The following is a 15165-nucleotide window of genomic DNA, read 5'->3' on the forward strand; positions in this document are numbered from 1 at the left end:
TGTAGAGCGTATCTTTGCAGGGCAGCAATCAAGGTAAGACTGTTGGATCAAATTTGAGAGATATTTGGAATTTTCTTCCAACTCTCTGTATGATTTGGAACATCCTCCGAAGCTGTTCAAAGCTGCCATTAGCTTTGAATTATAAAGCTCCCAGTTTGTTTTTCTGGAGTCCTTTATGAACTCAGTGCGTTCTTGTTTTGCTTCATTATCAAATAAGATTTGCTTGTGGTCAGATAAAGATTCTTCACCGCTCGGTACATGTTTGATGCTCCGGTGGAGGTAAGGAACTAGAAACTTTCAAAATTTGCCAAGAAAGACGTCGTTGTGACCACCGGAACTCTAAACGGGGAGATGTACCTAAGGGTGTGCTTCCTTTATTAAAGCATCACGAGGAGCATACGATCTGTTGGTTGAAACTAGTTTCGTACCACAATTTAAATTAGGTCCTGCTACGAAACCAACGGGGTCATTTCCGTACTCAGAGACATGAACCTCCATAACGCACTAGTACTCAGGCACTAGTACTGGGCCATTATGAAGCAGACACTACCGAAATATCGTAAGGAGGGCATATCTGAGCAAGACATGAAAAAAGAGAATACCCATACAGAAGAAGCTGCAGCTAGATGTTGTACAAAACCTAATAAGTAGAGTTTGTTGTCGGACACCGATTTCCGTTTTCTAAGCGCGGAACAGGCTCCGGAAATACGAATATTTGGGGGTTTGTGAATGTTTATCACAGTTATATACAACTCCCAGAAACCAGAAGCAGCCATCTTTGATTTCTAAATGCCATCGAATAACATAATCCTGTCTCTCGATATAAACTTCTGGCCTCCAAACACGACCATGAAAATCGTCGAGTTCATTCAGTAAATTTGTAAAATGCAAGGAGAATCATGACTTTTTTTATCATTTAAGATAGGGGGTTATCTCTCCTCCTTTCCATTGACGTACGACCACCTCCTTTGTAAAAAGAAACCGGAAGCTAAGTTTAGTGGAAATCGGTTCAGACATTCATGAGTTATGCTGTAACACAAATACATTGTTTTGTATATAAATTTATAGAAAGAAGATAGATAGATCATCAGTTTATCAGTTTTTTTTATGAGTTTTTGATGTACTTATGGTTTTCATTGATAAGACTTTGTGAGATTTTTAAGAACCTTTTCCTACAATCTTCAAATAACTTGCTCAAGAACCTGATTTTCCAAGAATAGCCAAGCAAGGTTATACTTTGTTTCCAACATACAAACCTTCCCAAGCTACAAACCAATTACCAAATCACCTCAGATTCATACAAGTTCTGTCACGGAATGTGACTTGTCATCAAACATGAACCTTGGTTCTCTGGTACAATATTAAAGGGTGTTACGGTCAAAAATTAGGCAATTCCAATTTACCGTATTATTTCTATTGTGTATTGAAAAAAATCTGAATACATGCCTTATGCTTGATTTTGATAGTCGAAGCAAGAGAAGCAACGCATCAGAGTTTTGCTCGCACATCACAAAAATCTGAAATACTGGCACAACAAGTTGAATATGGCCAAATCAACCGTCATCGACGTAATTAAATTGTTTCGAGAACGAAGAAATCGAAATCCGAAGGCCGTATAAACGACGGAAAGAGTGGCCAGCAGTTTCATGCGGAATCCCAAACTTCCCGTCCGAGATGTCGCAAGCACATTGGGAGTGTTGTCCATAACTGTGAATCGAGCTAAAAAACGAGCCGGCTTACTAAAAGGTTGCGACTCTAAATCGTGATGGTAAGCAAAACAATTAGGCCAGACAACGGTCACAAAAGCTGTACCTGAAGATGCTGACGTGGTGGATGGATGGATGACTTTAAATACCTCCCTGGACAGGAATATTATACCGTAACTGGAAGAGGAAAGATGGGAGAGATTTTCAAACAAATTACGCTGTGGAAATTTGCAAAGAAATATCTTGTGCGGCAGGCCAGCTGTGCCTGTGGTTTGAAGAGCTTTTCTCAAGCAGCACAGTTGTTCCGTTTTGTTTTAGCAGGATTTGGTATTTTGCCATTATGGAAAAAAAACCATGGAGCGAATAACGTCCAGGTGGTATCAAGGGACATGAGCAACTGCACTCATGGGATTGATTCAGTCAAAATGGGACAATTCATTAGGAAGAGAGTCAAGTGCAAAATAATGATATTTAGTGCATTATGCAAACTTTTTGACTGCTTTCGATGACTTTCCATGCCCTTGGTCATGTCTAAAGGCCAGTAGTTGATTTCCGGAAACCGGAACATGGTGTCAGATGCCATTTTCAAATCTAAGATGGCGAAACTGAGAAAAACTTTCATAAAACCCTCAAATAGTAGTATTTTCGGAACCAGGATGATGCTTAAATAATGGGAATCGGTGTCCGACAACATTTTGAAATTTAAGATGACGACTTCCGTTTTCTGAAAATCTACGAAATAGGATTATTGTGTAATTCTCGCTAAAACCGTCCCACAAGTGACACGAGGTCTTTGAAAAGCGATATTTTTGTGTCTAAATGATTGAACGTGTTGAAAAAATGAGAAAACCACTTTGGTTAGTTCATATTGATGGACCCCTCGGTCACAAAGCGGTTAAACGGGTTTTAGAAAAATTGCAATTCTCGATCTTTTACTGATTTATTTTTCTTGAATTTCTCGTTGAGCCCCCTACAACCATCTTATAATTTTGAAGAGGAATGATAGCACTTCCAACTGAAGTAGAAAAAAGTTGGTCGCCATCTTGGACGTCACCACAATTTTGGATTTTTTTTGGCATCACTGCATCGTTGTGTTTACGTGATTTTATTGCTCATTTTCGATTAAGTATTTTTACCGTTCTACCTTGCTGAAATATTAATTTGAACTTTCGTGCGTTTAATTGATCAACCTGTGATCGTCAGTAGAGTGAAGTACAGTGTCATAGTGCGAGATTTTAGGATTTTCGATCTCCAGTGAATAGTGCTTCTTGCTGGCATTGCTATTGTTTGGCTAGAGTAGCAGCTTAGCATCATCCGTTTTTGTTCGTTCTGCCTGCTTGAAGGCGACCTTATCCCCGCTAGTCATGGCAAAAATATGTAAAAAATGCAATGATGCAATTAATGGCATCGACTTTGTCACCTGCCGTGGATATTGTGGAGCAATGTTTCATATGAACAATTCGTGCTCAGGTGTCTCTCGTGCTCTGTCGAATTATTTTGCATCAAACAAGAAAAATCTGTATTGGATGTGTGATGAATGCGCAGATCTCTTTGAAAATTCACACTTTCGCATGATGTCTCGTCGAGCCGATGAAACTTCACCGCTCTCGTCGCTTGCAAGCGCACTAGATGAACTGCGACAAGAAATTAAACAGCTTGCCCCCAAAACAACAACCGCATTAACACCAAACCGGCCTTTGCCAGAGATACGCCGAGCAAAAAAGCGTCTGCGCGGACTTGATGGATCAGCCCGGGCCGTCAGTGACTCTCAGGTAGGATCTAAACCTTTAGGGGAGAGCATCGTGTCTGTCCCTACTAGTAGTTACGCTGATGAGAAGCAAAAATTTTGGCTGTACCTATCTCGAATTCGCCCGGATGTCTCTGTCGATGCTGTTACATCTATGGTTAAGGCCAATCTGGAAATCACAACCGAACCTACAGTTGTTAAGCTGGTCCCCAGGGGAATGGACACAAGTACTATGAATTTTGTCTCCTTCAAAATCGGTATCGATCCCGCAGTAAAATCGAAAGCACTTGAATCGTCAACATGGCCAGAAGGATTATTGTTTCGTGAATTTGAAGACTACGGTTCAATAAAATTTCGCAATCGTTCGGATTCGGAACATGGCACACCGCGTCAACAGCTCCCTGTGAGGACATAATCCACGCCCGACCGCCACCGAGACGCAATGTTTTGAGCCTTAAGGAAGTCCCTTACCCCCCCCCCCCCCGATGCAGTCGCGTCTATCGCAGCCAGCCCTCATCTTAGTCGTCTCGGTCCTGTTATCGGTTGGGGGAACGGGGTTTTCCGACCCGCCTCACCAGGCAAGTATTGTAATTCTTGTGAACAGATTTCGTTTCCTGATTTGATGATGAATTTTAGCAACCATGAACGAGTCAGCAGCGATCTTACTACCACCTTTAACGTGATGTCACCTACAACATCGGGACGCAATGTGCAAAGCTTTACGGAAGTCCCCCATTCGTCCGACCCAGTCGAGCCTCTTGCAGCCAGCGATCAACATAGCCGTCCCGATCCTGCGGTCGGAATGAGTGGTGGGATCTTCCAGGATGCCAGCTCCGGCAAGTATTCTACCGTTGACATTGATTTACTCTCTGAGGAGGCTTCATCTTCCAGTTGCGTTACTCTTCCACCATCTGCGCCATCTGCACGTGGTACGATGAAGGATGGTATATCGATTTATTACCAAAACGTTCGTGGATTACGCACTAAAATCGACGAAGTGTTCATCGGTGTGGCTGAATCCGAATTCGACATCATCGTACTGACTGAAACATGGCTAGATGAGAAAATCTACTCAGCGCAATTGTTTGGCGGGAATTTTTCAGTATTTCGTTGTGACCGGAGTTCACAAAACAGCAACAAATCACGTGGCGGCGGCGTACTTATTGCTGTGTCAGCAAGATTGAGTGCATATATCGACCCTATTCCTATCTGTAACACGCTCGAGCAGATTTGGATCAGAGTGAAGCTACCGCATCAATCACTGAGTGTTGGCGTCATTTATCTGCCTCCCAACCGCAGAGGTGACCAAATTTGCATCAGGGACCACATACGTTCAGTAGAAGCAATTACCTCCAACCTTAGTCTATGTGATCTGGTATTGTTATTTGGTGATTATAATCAATCAGGTTTAGTTTGGAGCTTCCCGATGAATGCGCCACCAACAGTTGACAGTTTGAAGTCTCGTATATCTGTTGCTTGTGCATCTCTCCTGGATGGTTTTAGTGAGCAGGGCTTCGTGCAGATCAATCATGTTACAAACAGAAATTCTCGCCTACTTGACTTAGTTTTGGAATGAATGTACGTTCCCGGTTTGCTGCGTTCGGGAAGCTGCTGAGCCATTGACTTCACTTGACGCTGACCACCCCGCAATCGAAATTACTGTTCAGCCCTCCGCACCCATTGAGTTCGTTTAAACTCTGGACGAAAATAACCTGGATTTTGGTAGAGCTGATTTCGCGTCCCTCAGTGCGGCACTTATGCGTGTCGATTGGCGTCGCTTAGAGTTGTTCGAAAATGTTGACGATGCGGTCAATCACTTCACACATATTTTGAAACAACTGATATAAGACTCGGTACCTGTCCGCCAACCTCCTCGAGAGCCACCTTGGGGCAATGCACATTTGCGACGTTTGAAACGTCTGAGATCTTCTGCTTTACGTGCTTACAGTAGACTACGCTGCCCACTCTCTAAACAGCAGTTCAGCTTGGCTAGTAATAATTACCGCTCCTACAATCGTTTCTTGTACCGACGATATACCTTGCACAAGCAAGCAAGCCTTTGTAAAAACCCGAAACTGTTCTGGTCATTTGTGACTTCTAAGAAAAAAGAGGAAGGTTTACCAGTATGCATGTTCTTAAAAGACGAAGAGGCCAGCACATCGCGCGAAAAATGCGAACTTTTTGCTGCGCATTTCAAGGATACGTTTAATTCGGTCATTGCTTCAGACGCACAGATAAACGCTGCTATCGAAAACACTCCACGTGATCTCCTTCAGTTGAATATCTTCCACGTGACCGATCATCTAGTTGAAAAAGCTATAAAAAAAACTGAAATATTCGTGTTCTGCTGGACCTGACGGGATTCCCTCTTGCGTTCTCAAAAAATGCATGGCAGCGCTTATTCGACCTCTAGTTATTATACTGAATCTTTCCCTTCAGCAGAAAACATTTCCAACGATGTGGAAGAAATCGATAATGTTTCCAGTACACAAAAAAGGAGACAAACGAAATATCGAAAACTATCGCGGAGTCACGTCACTTTGTGCTTGTTCGAAGGTGTTTGAAATCATCGTCCATGAAGCGTTGTTTGCTTGTAGCTCTCAATACATTTCCGTGGATCAGCACGGCTTCTTTCCCAAAAGATCTGTAGCAACGAATTTGACTCAATTTGTCTCTTTATGTTTGAGCCGTCTGGGTGACGGGGAACAAGTAGACGCTGTTTACACAGACCTGAAAGCTGCTTTCGATCGAGTCAACCACGGAATTCTACTGAGTAGGATAGAGAAACTTGGGGTTTCTGGTGATCTCGTAAAATGGATTAAATCATACCTGACGGACCGAGATCTCTGCGTGAAAATTGGTTCGGAAGAGTCAGAATATTTCACGAATCTTTCTGGCGTCCCACAAGGAAGCAATTTAGGTCCCCTGCTTTTCACTCTGTTCATTAACGAAGTCTCCTCTTTACTGCCACCTGGGTGTCGCCTATTTTACGCAGATGATGTAAAAATATTCGCGGTAATCAATGCCTTTTCCGACTGTCTGGAACTACAACGTTTGATCAACGAATTTGAGGCATGGTGCACGAAGAATCTGTTGACACTAAGTGTTCAGAAGTGCAACGTAATAACATTTCACCGCAAGCTGAATCCAGTCTTATTCGATTACACCATACTTAATCATACATTGCAACGGGTAGCTCACATTCGTGATCTAGGTGTAAAACTTGATTGTGCGCTAACATTTCGTCCACACTTTGATGAAATGATCTCAAAGGCTAATCGTCAGCTGGGATTTATTTTCAAGATAGCTAATGAGTTTCTGGATCCTTACTGCCTTCGATCGCTCTACTGTTCGCTAGTGCGCTCTATCCTCGAGTCTTGCTCGGTAGTCTGGTGCCCATCACAAGCAAACTGGATCGCTAGAATCGAGTCTGTCCAGAAAAAATTTCTTCGATACGCACTTCGCATGCTACCCTGGAACAACCCGTTAGACTTACCCTCGTATGAAGCTCGATGTAAGCTACTAGGACTTGAAACACTCGAGCAGCGACGAACTACTGCTCAAGCCGTTTTTGTTGCTAAAATCCTTTCCGGACAAATTGACTGCCCTGCAATACTACAACAGATGAACCTTTACGCACCCGAGAGACCACTCCGCACAAGAGACTTCCTGTACCTCGAGCCAAGCAGAGTGAACTATGGGCTGTTTAATCCAATTCGATTTATGGCCACACAATTCAATGCTGTCTACGAACTTTTCGACTTTGGGATTTCGATTGATGCCTTTAAACGACGACTCTCTTGTAGACGACAACTATTTTAAGATGTTTAGTGTAATTATGTTTGTAACTTAGATTTATTTTATCATTAAGACCATACATGTGTCAGATGACTTTACAAATAAATAATAATAAATAAATAAAAATATGAATTTTAAATATGGGCTAGTTCTCCGAACAATGTTTTTAATTATTGCACGCAAAACTTTTCCTTATTACTTTAGAAGCAATAGCGCAAAATTGCCTTTTGGGTAACAAACCTATTACTTTAAAGTCAATGAAATTCTTCCCCAGTCAAATAACAACACATACTGCCATATATTTAGCACGTGTTACGGGAGTACGACTATCTAATAATGGTCGTTTCAACCACATGCAAGATTTTTTTCTGTCGAAAACTGCTCCCTTTCCATCTCAAGCAAAAAAAAAATCACACACCGTCGCATATGTTGCACATGTTACAAGTTTCTTCAATCTCCAATTCATCCGGTGTGCGTGTATTAGTTCGCATACGGAGTAGAGAAAAAATATGACAAGAGCTGCCAAGCAGCATTGTCCCCGTCAAAGAGTATGCGAACGTTGATGATTTCAAAGACTTGAAATGCGTCTTGAAATGACATCACGATCTGTAAACTGCGTTAGAGAAAAACAAAAACATTCGCTTTCCTGCAAGATATCTAAAACACATACTCATTGGTTCATGGAAACTCATTTGCACCTGTTTGAAAATACAATACTCGTGCCTATCCAGACAATATTCGCAACTTCGGTAACTCTGGTCAGACAGTATTACGTATTTCCATTTCAAGTAAACACTGGGGACGAAACGAAAGTGTTTCTAATTAGACATTTGAGGTTGACGGTTGAGATTCTGATTATGTGTGGATGAAGGGGACAAAAATGAACCCGATCGTTGCATCAATACAAATGCAGCGAGTAAAGTCTTGCTAACACATGCATTGCGGTGCTTGGCTGTATGTTCTCCTCCAGAAACACATACAAGCGTGTGGCCGTCATAATTTTTATTACTTTTTGGTTGGTTACTCTTTGTGTATAATGCGCAGTCATAAGACACAATAAGTAATAAAAAATTGCCCTGAAGTAATAAGATGTTCCCCGTTTGCGTTGGGTGTGGTATTCATTTGAAGGGTTACTATGTCTGAAATTAATAACCAGTCCGTTATTTGTTTGCCAACTGGTTACATTGCATGTTTTTAAAAACATATCATATAGATAAATCGTCCAGCTCAAACCGATGTAGGGGTATGAGATGGGACCATCATCATCATCATCGTATGTTTTAAATTTTATTTGTTACATAATACCACATTGGGACAATGCCTTCAATCACGATTGTGACTATTAAAACATATAGTAATTGTCTATACAAGAAGAGGATACACCACAATAGATCTATGTCCTGGTCGCAGTGATATAATGTCCCCAACAAGGAGAAAAACATTTTGGGCCCGAGGGGTCCATCAATATGCACTAACCAAAGTAGTTTTCTCATTTTTTTACCACTTTCAATAATTTATACTCAAAAATATCGTTTTTTAAAAACGTTTTGACGTTTACGTTAACGTTTTACAAAACTACTATCTAGATTCGCTGAGGATATAACACCAATCAAACAAACCGTTCTGACTGTAAAAATACTTCAAACTATTTCCCACAAGCCTTTTCTAAAATTTAGTCGTGATTAAAATATTTTTTTCTAAAAACGACATCTTTAGTCTATATGAACATCTGTTCAAAAATTCAGCCTAAATCAAAAATGGTCAATTTCGCTACGGTACATGGAATTCCACATAACGAACAACTTGTTATCAGTGAATATTTCTACCAAGTCTAATTAAATTTCTTCATTGATAAACGTATACTGCATGAACAATTAGGAAATCTGCGAGCAAGAAATATTATCGAATATTGATTCATTTGTTCATTTGATCCGTTATCACATTAATCATCCTCTCATTTGGTCTCATGAGTCATTTAGAGTGGTATGTCAAATTCCTTGATTGATTGCATTCTTCGTGACTAATTTATTAGCAGCTTCCGATTCTGTTGTTTTTTTTTTCTTCTAGATGTTAATGTATATTTTTAAATATAGTAAAATTGGGTGAGGTTGTTCCATGCGAAACAAAATCTGTTTCACGTAGAAATGATAATTTTTGTGACATGTACTGGATGGATGCAGTTCGATTGATGAAAAAAAAAACCACCAACCACAAGATGGTCTTTTTCGATACACTATTATCCATGGACTGCAAATTGCAACCCAAGCCGATATCGTCACCGGCGTCAATTTATTACCCTTTACTCAGTTCAGTTCGATGCTGTTTACCTTCAAATTGGCGGCTTATTACCGCCGCTGCTGGTGCTCAAGTGGCGCGAGGTGAACTGTTTATTATTGAGGTAAATAACATCGCTGCTGTGTTGGTTGGGGTGTTGAAAAAAAAAAATAACCAGTCTGGCAGGGCGCATAAATTCTGCGGAGGATGCGAATTGTTTCCTGTTGCATGAAACGCGCAGGAGTTGTGCCGACAGATCGGCGAACGGCGCGCGGATACAATATTCATCAAAAGGTGAGAAAAAAAAAGATACCGCGTTAATGGAAGTGGATGCTGAAAGTATATGGTAAACAGTGACATGTAGTGTAAAGTTGCAATATCAACAGGATAGTTTGACCGAATATGAGCGCCAGTCGGAAATGTGGAATAAACACGAATTCGAAATCAAAATTGGTTGAAAATAACTTTAATAATTATTCCGAATCACAGGAAGTTACTATAACCAACTTCGGTAGGCTGGCAGAGCTGGTTTTAATACCATAACCGGATTGCTATTTCGACAAACGAAAACAAAAACACACACAGAAAATCAGTACTAAAAATTCAGAAATGAATTCTGCCGCCATGCGGCCTGTATTATGTGGAGCGAAAGCGAGAATACCAAATAGCCGCGACTTTGTTGTGGATTAGCAATGAATATTTGTAATAATTAAAGCTTCCCCCTACGGTCGGTCGGTTCTGATATTTTCCGCTCCAGACACTGTTATTGGGTGGAAAGTTTTATGCAAAGTTCGTCATCGTCCAGCACTCAAAATAAGTGTTGTTGGATTTATTGATGTTTATATATTGAATCGCAATGGACTTTTTATCTGAAATATGTGTCGGTTTTGAGTGCAGGTACAGCAGTAGCCATACATCGGTACTAAGTAACGAATAATCTTACTAACGGAACATTTTTCATGTGTGCTTGGAGCGAAATCGTTTCAATTCAAAAAATACTGACACAAGGCAGACAGCAAAAAAAAGGTTCATTGATTTTTACGCTAGCTCTGGCAAATAGCATAAATCAAGTCCCGTCCAGGGGTTATCCTCCTTTCCTCCCACCCCGTCACAGGAAACTCACACAGTGTACTGCTGGGAGATAAATTACACGGAATATATTTGCTCTCATTTTCCACTCCATGCAGTGTGAAAAACCTCCCTCTGGATGGCCAGTGGCGGAATTTTTCCACTCAAAGTAATTGAATAATTGTTTACTTCGAATGTAGAATTTGTTTTGCTTTCCATTTCCTGTGTTTCTTTTCTCGTTATTTTTACAATGCAGATTTTTTTCATTTTAGCGTGTTCAGCGTGGCTTTACCCTTATTAGAACACACGCCAAATAGTTTAGTCAAATCTGGGCTCCAGTTTTATTCTTTTTTTCAGCAGCTTGATACGGCCGATAAGAATACCAGGTGGGCGGTTTTATTGTTAGCACTGGGAGTCACTCTCAAGTGTCTAAACAAAAGCATTATTTTGCTATTCCTAGCAATCATTTCTTATCTTGAAATTTATTCACGTGCCCTGTCTAATCCCTCACCCCGGCAGTGATGATTCGACTACTATCTTATCATTCATTGACATACGCATTGAATCTGTTTACCTGGGCAAATTCTGACAATCCTGCCCGCAACGGTAAATGATACTCATGCGGCTGAGTGAATCTGACCCATCACAGATAAACGTTGGTGTTCTATCCGGTGTATTCATTTCAGTTTCGTTTAACTCAAATTGTTTATAAAACAAATTCTCAGAGTTCTCCTAATCACACAACGTACAGACGTTTGAATTTTTCTTCTTTTGTTTATGTTACAGTCGGCTTCCGGCCAAGGGAAGCCCGTCTGAGTGGCTGAAAGTAGGTTATCGGAGCAGTGCGACGAAGTGAGCGCGTGATGCCGAAGTACTCCTCGAACCGGATTGGACATTGGTCTGCAACTCCGTGGAGGGGAAGAAAATTAATGCAGAGTGCATGAATATTTAATTACCGCTTCTGTGGCTTAGTCCTGCAGCAACCAGAAGCTGGCCAACAACCGACGAATCTGAAGAGAAGGGGTTTCACGCTTTTGATGTGTTGGACCATCAAAGACTTGTGAGAAAGGTATTTCGACCGGATTCAGAGGAAAACGCTGGAGCGCTTCATTAGAATTCTGGCGGCTGTGTTTATATGTTAATTTTGACCATCAATTAAATTTATAGTCCGCTTCGTTAGGCACGGTAACATAGTACGCGGATAACTGATGTAGCTTTATTCATCTCACAACATAGCAGGAGATAGTAGCTTTACGGTGAATGGGTAACATCTGAATATATTTGATAGCACAGCAATTTGAACGAGATTAAATTATTTAGCGAGTTTGTAAACAGAAACCACGTTAATTTGATTTCGCCGTAGTTTTTAAAAACGAAATGACTTCTCCTAATAGCAGTTTAATTTTCTAAAATAGAAGAGGAGTTTATCCTCTGTCGAATCACCGACAATCGTGGGAGGCAAACTCGCCTCGACATTGTCACAAAATTGTTGGCTGGCTGCTTTTAGAGCTTCCTGGAGTGTGCCTCAAGTACGAAAGCACAGTCGGTTAGTCGTATTGAACCGAACTATCCGCTTTCCGGCAGCAGCAGACAGCTTCCAGGAAAGTGGAAAGGCAAACTCGTGTTGGGAAATAATAAAAGTCATCTTTTCTGTGGCACACTTTGGCAGGAAATTGAAGGAAACAGCTAACATACTGTTGTACAACGAGAAAACTCCGGTGTCATTTCGAGATAAATTGATTTTTGAAATTTTATTCAGTCGAATTTCGTTGCTCTTTGTGCTTTTGCACGACAGGTACAAATTTAGGTTTAGAGTGGTTCAGCAAAAAATAAAAAAAGCTTGAATAATTTCTAAAAGACATCTTTCAGTGGAAAGGTTGAAACTTTTAGAATGTTTCTAAAATGTCTTTGCTAGTCTAAAGTCTGCTTTCTAATTTAGCTGCTGAGTTGTTTTCAATTACTTCTCCGGATTATCATTTAATTAAATTCATCGTCTGATGGTTTAGCACCACAGCCCGTGTAATACGTCATTCATATTTTTTGGCTATCCAACCACTCCGCACCGTGAAAGTACTTTCAAAAGCATCAAATTCCATTACACCAATCATCCCTTTCCAATCTAGCTTCTAATTCAGCTATTTCCGTGGCAAGCCATAACAAACTACAAACTTACAAATTGATTAACTTTCCAACCGTGGAAAGGTTCGTTTATCCCTTAATCATACCGTTACAATTTCCTTCCAATAAGCAGTATCTTTCCCTTGATTCACTGCCGTGCTAAGCACACTTCCACTTCCCACGGAACTAGAGTGTCGCAATGGTAACTGCAATACCACTTCTATCAATTAAAAAATCCCTGCTAGTAGAACTTTTGCTGTGCTCGCGATCGTCAAACTTTTAGCTGAGCTGTGATTAATTCTCTATGGCAATCAGGCCGAATCCACAAACCAGGACAGCAGGGATGAAACTCTGGAATAATCAATTTCCTGGTTCGGTATTCGGACGATTTACTATCTCCACCAGAAACCGACAAGAGATGGACGGTCCTGTTCTTTTGGTTTTTATTTTCAAAATCCATTATACACAATCGCTTCCGCGATTTTTGCGACATAAAAAAAAAACAAATAACCACGAGGCAATAACAAACTTATACTCCACCCGGACCCAGTCGCGAATTTCACAGAGCGTTACGTTGTGTGTTCTAACCATCCGCATGTTTTCGGTCGATTTTCACATCCCACCAGGCAACATCGAACGTCACAACCGCCACCAGCATTATTGCACGATCAATTAGCTTCGTGATTTCCCAATCGCTTTGCACAAATTGCACTTTTTCCGGTTTAAGAACTCGCGCGAATCCCTGGTTCTTACTTCGTAATTGCGCGCACGTAGTAATTTCACCACAAAGCGGCGGGGGAGAAGAGGAAATTAGTGAGGTATGCTTCTCTCTGTTGTTTCCAAGCAGGCAGCAGGAAACTCGCGAAACGCGTTTTTGTTACCGTCAAAAGTTTAGCTGCACGCGGTCGCAAAATATGATTCGTTTTCGGCGGTAGTTTTACTACTGAAATCTGGTTCAAACTTTAAGCGTGATCCGTGCGCGAACTCTCGCGACGCCGGCCGCCGTCGTCATCATTCCGCATCTTAGCGGGCACGCGCATCATCTTGAGTCAATATAGCCGATTCGCGTCACTGATGTCTAGAGAGAGAGAGAGAGCACCAGAGAGTGAGTAGAGTGGTTATGGAGAAGAAACGGAGTTGTCTGTAGTAGGGGTGTGCATTTTTTCTAGCTAATTCGGTTTTGTAGAAATTCTTATGAATCGTAAGGCAAATCCGAGATTGTTATTAAAAATAAACCTATCTGAAGTAAATAACATGGCTTTCTCCAAATATACTGAAATGCAAAACAAAAACGTCATGCAATTTCATTTCAAATAATTACTTTAAACTTACAAAGTTTGCGTGGAAACTTAAACCAAATTTCATCCTCCGTTAGCCCTTGAAATTCTTTTACTAATTGTTGTTTTGAGACTCAGAACACAATATTTTACACTTGAATTTTGTGCTCTAGAATTTACTGTTTTCATTCTGGAGTCGGAATTTTGAGCTTCAAATCATGAGATAGGGTGTGGATCTAATTGTCATGCTACTTCGTTAGAGTGTTTTGTGATCACATTGATACGAGAAACTGGAATATTTTTCATGGACTCTACAATTTACATGCATTTCGACCAAAACAATTTGATTTAATAGAAAACTATCTCTGCATTTTCTCAAAATAACCCTTATTTTTTCTACTTACACCGCAACATTGTCGTACTAGATGAATTTCATTCGTCCACTCGAACGCTAAATTTTAGAAAATTTAGATTTGTGTTACATTGCACTAGGAGCGGAGACAAAAACGTAGCACTTACTTCCTAGGTCACACGGCTCAAGCTAGGTGTTTCGGTCTACGTTTCGGCTCGGCACAAATGAACAAATGAAGAATAGCGCCACATGGCGAATATCTTTTTGTTGTTGTCTTTTCTAAAGTTACACGAAGGGCACGGGATGATTCTTCTTTATGCCTTTTCATTAATCCACACGTAGCACAACAAACATCAAATGCGATAAAATTTAATCGAAGTGGGCTTGCAATGAGCTTTGCGCAGACTGGTCAAAACAAAGAAAAAAAAACCAGAGTGCCTCCCACCTCACGCCCGCATCACTCTTTTCGATAAAATGACTTTATTTCCAAAATTATTATTTTTAGTTATTTCATTAGTTTCTTAGTTATTCTTATTAGTTTGACCGAAAAAGTGTATAAAAAGAAGCATATAAAGTGAATGCAAGAATCGACAAACGGGAAACTCTGAATTTTAATATGTATTTTAAGAGGATATATACCTTTTCATTCGAGAAAAACGAGGAATATATTGATTTTGAATGTGTGATGCAATTTTTTCTTTACTTAAAAGTTCCATATTTTGTAACAGTACAGTTTTTTTAACAAAAACATTATTTGTTTACATAAAAATATCATCAATCAGCTGATACCCGACTCGTGTTGCTGCGTTTCTTAGTTTATGATGA

The 15165-nt window shown here is 40.5% G+C and overlaps 1 protein-coding gene across 3 annotated transcripts in view; it reads right to left on the reverse strand.

Moving 5' to 3' along the window:
- LOC129725608 (liprin-beta-2) overlaps positions 1-15165 on the reverse strand; it is a 162037-nt gene that overhangs the window by 58761 nt on the left and 88111 nt on the right. Inside the window, exon 1 of one of the 3 annotated variants that reach the window (XM_055681621.1) lies at positions 13593-13725. The exons of 1 other annotated variant lie outside the window; for it this stretch is intronic. The gene's annotated coding sequence lies outside the window, so the exon portion shown is untranslated. Of the gene's footprint in view, positions 1-13592; positions 13726-15165 lie in introns of those variants that run through there. One more of the 3 variants, XM_055681622.1, reaches the window with a different exon arrangement.

The sequence above is a fragment of the Wyeomyia smithii genome, chromosome 2 (assembly GCF_029784165.1).
Source record: "Wyeomyia smithii strain HCP4-BCI-WySm-NY-G18 chromosome 2, ASM2978416v1, whole genome shotgun sequence".
In the NCBI taxonomy this organism is placed as follows: domain Eukaryota; kingdom Metazoa; phylum Arthropoda; class Insecta; order Diptera; family Culicidae; genus Wyeomyia; species Wyeomyia smithii.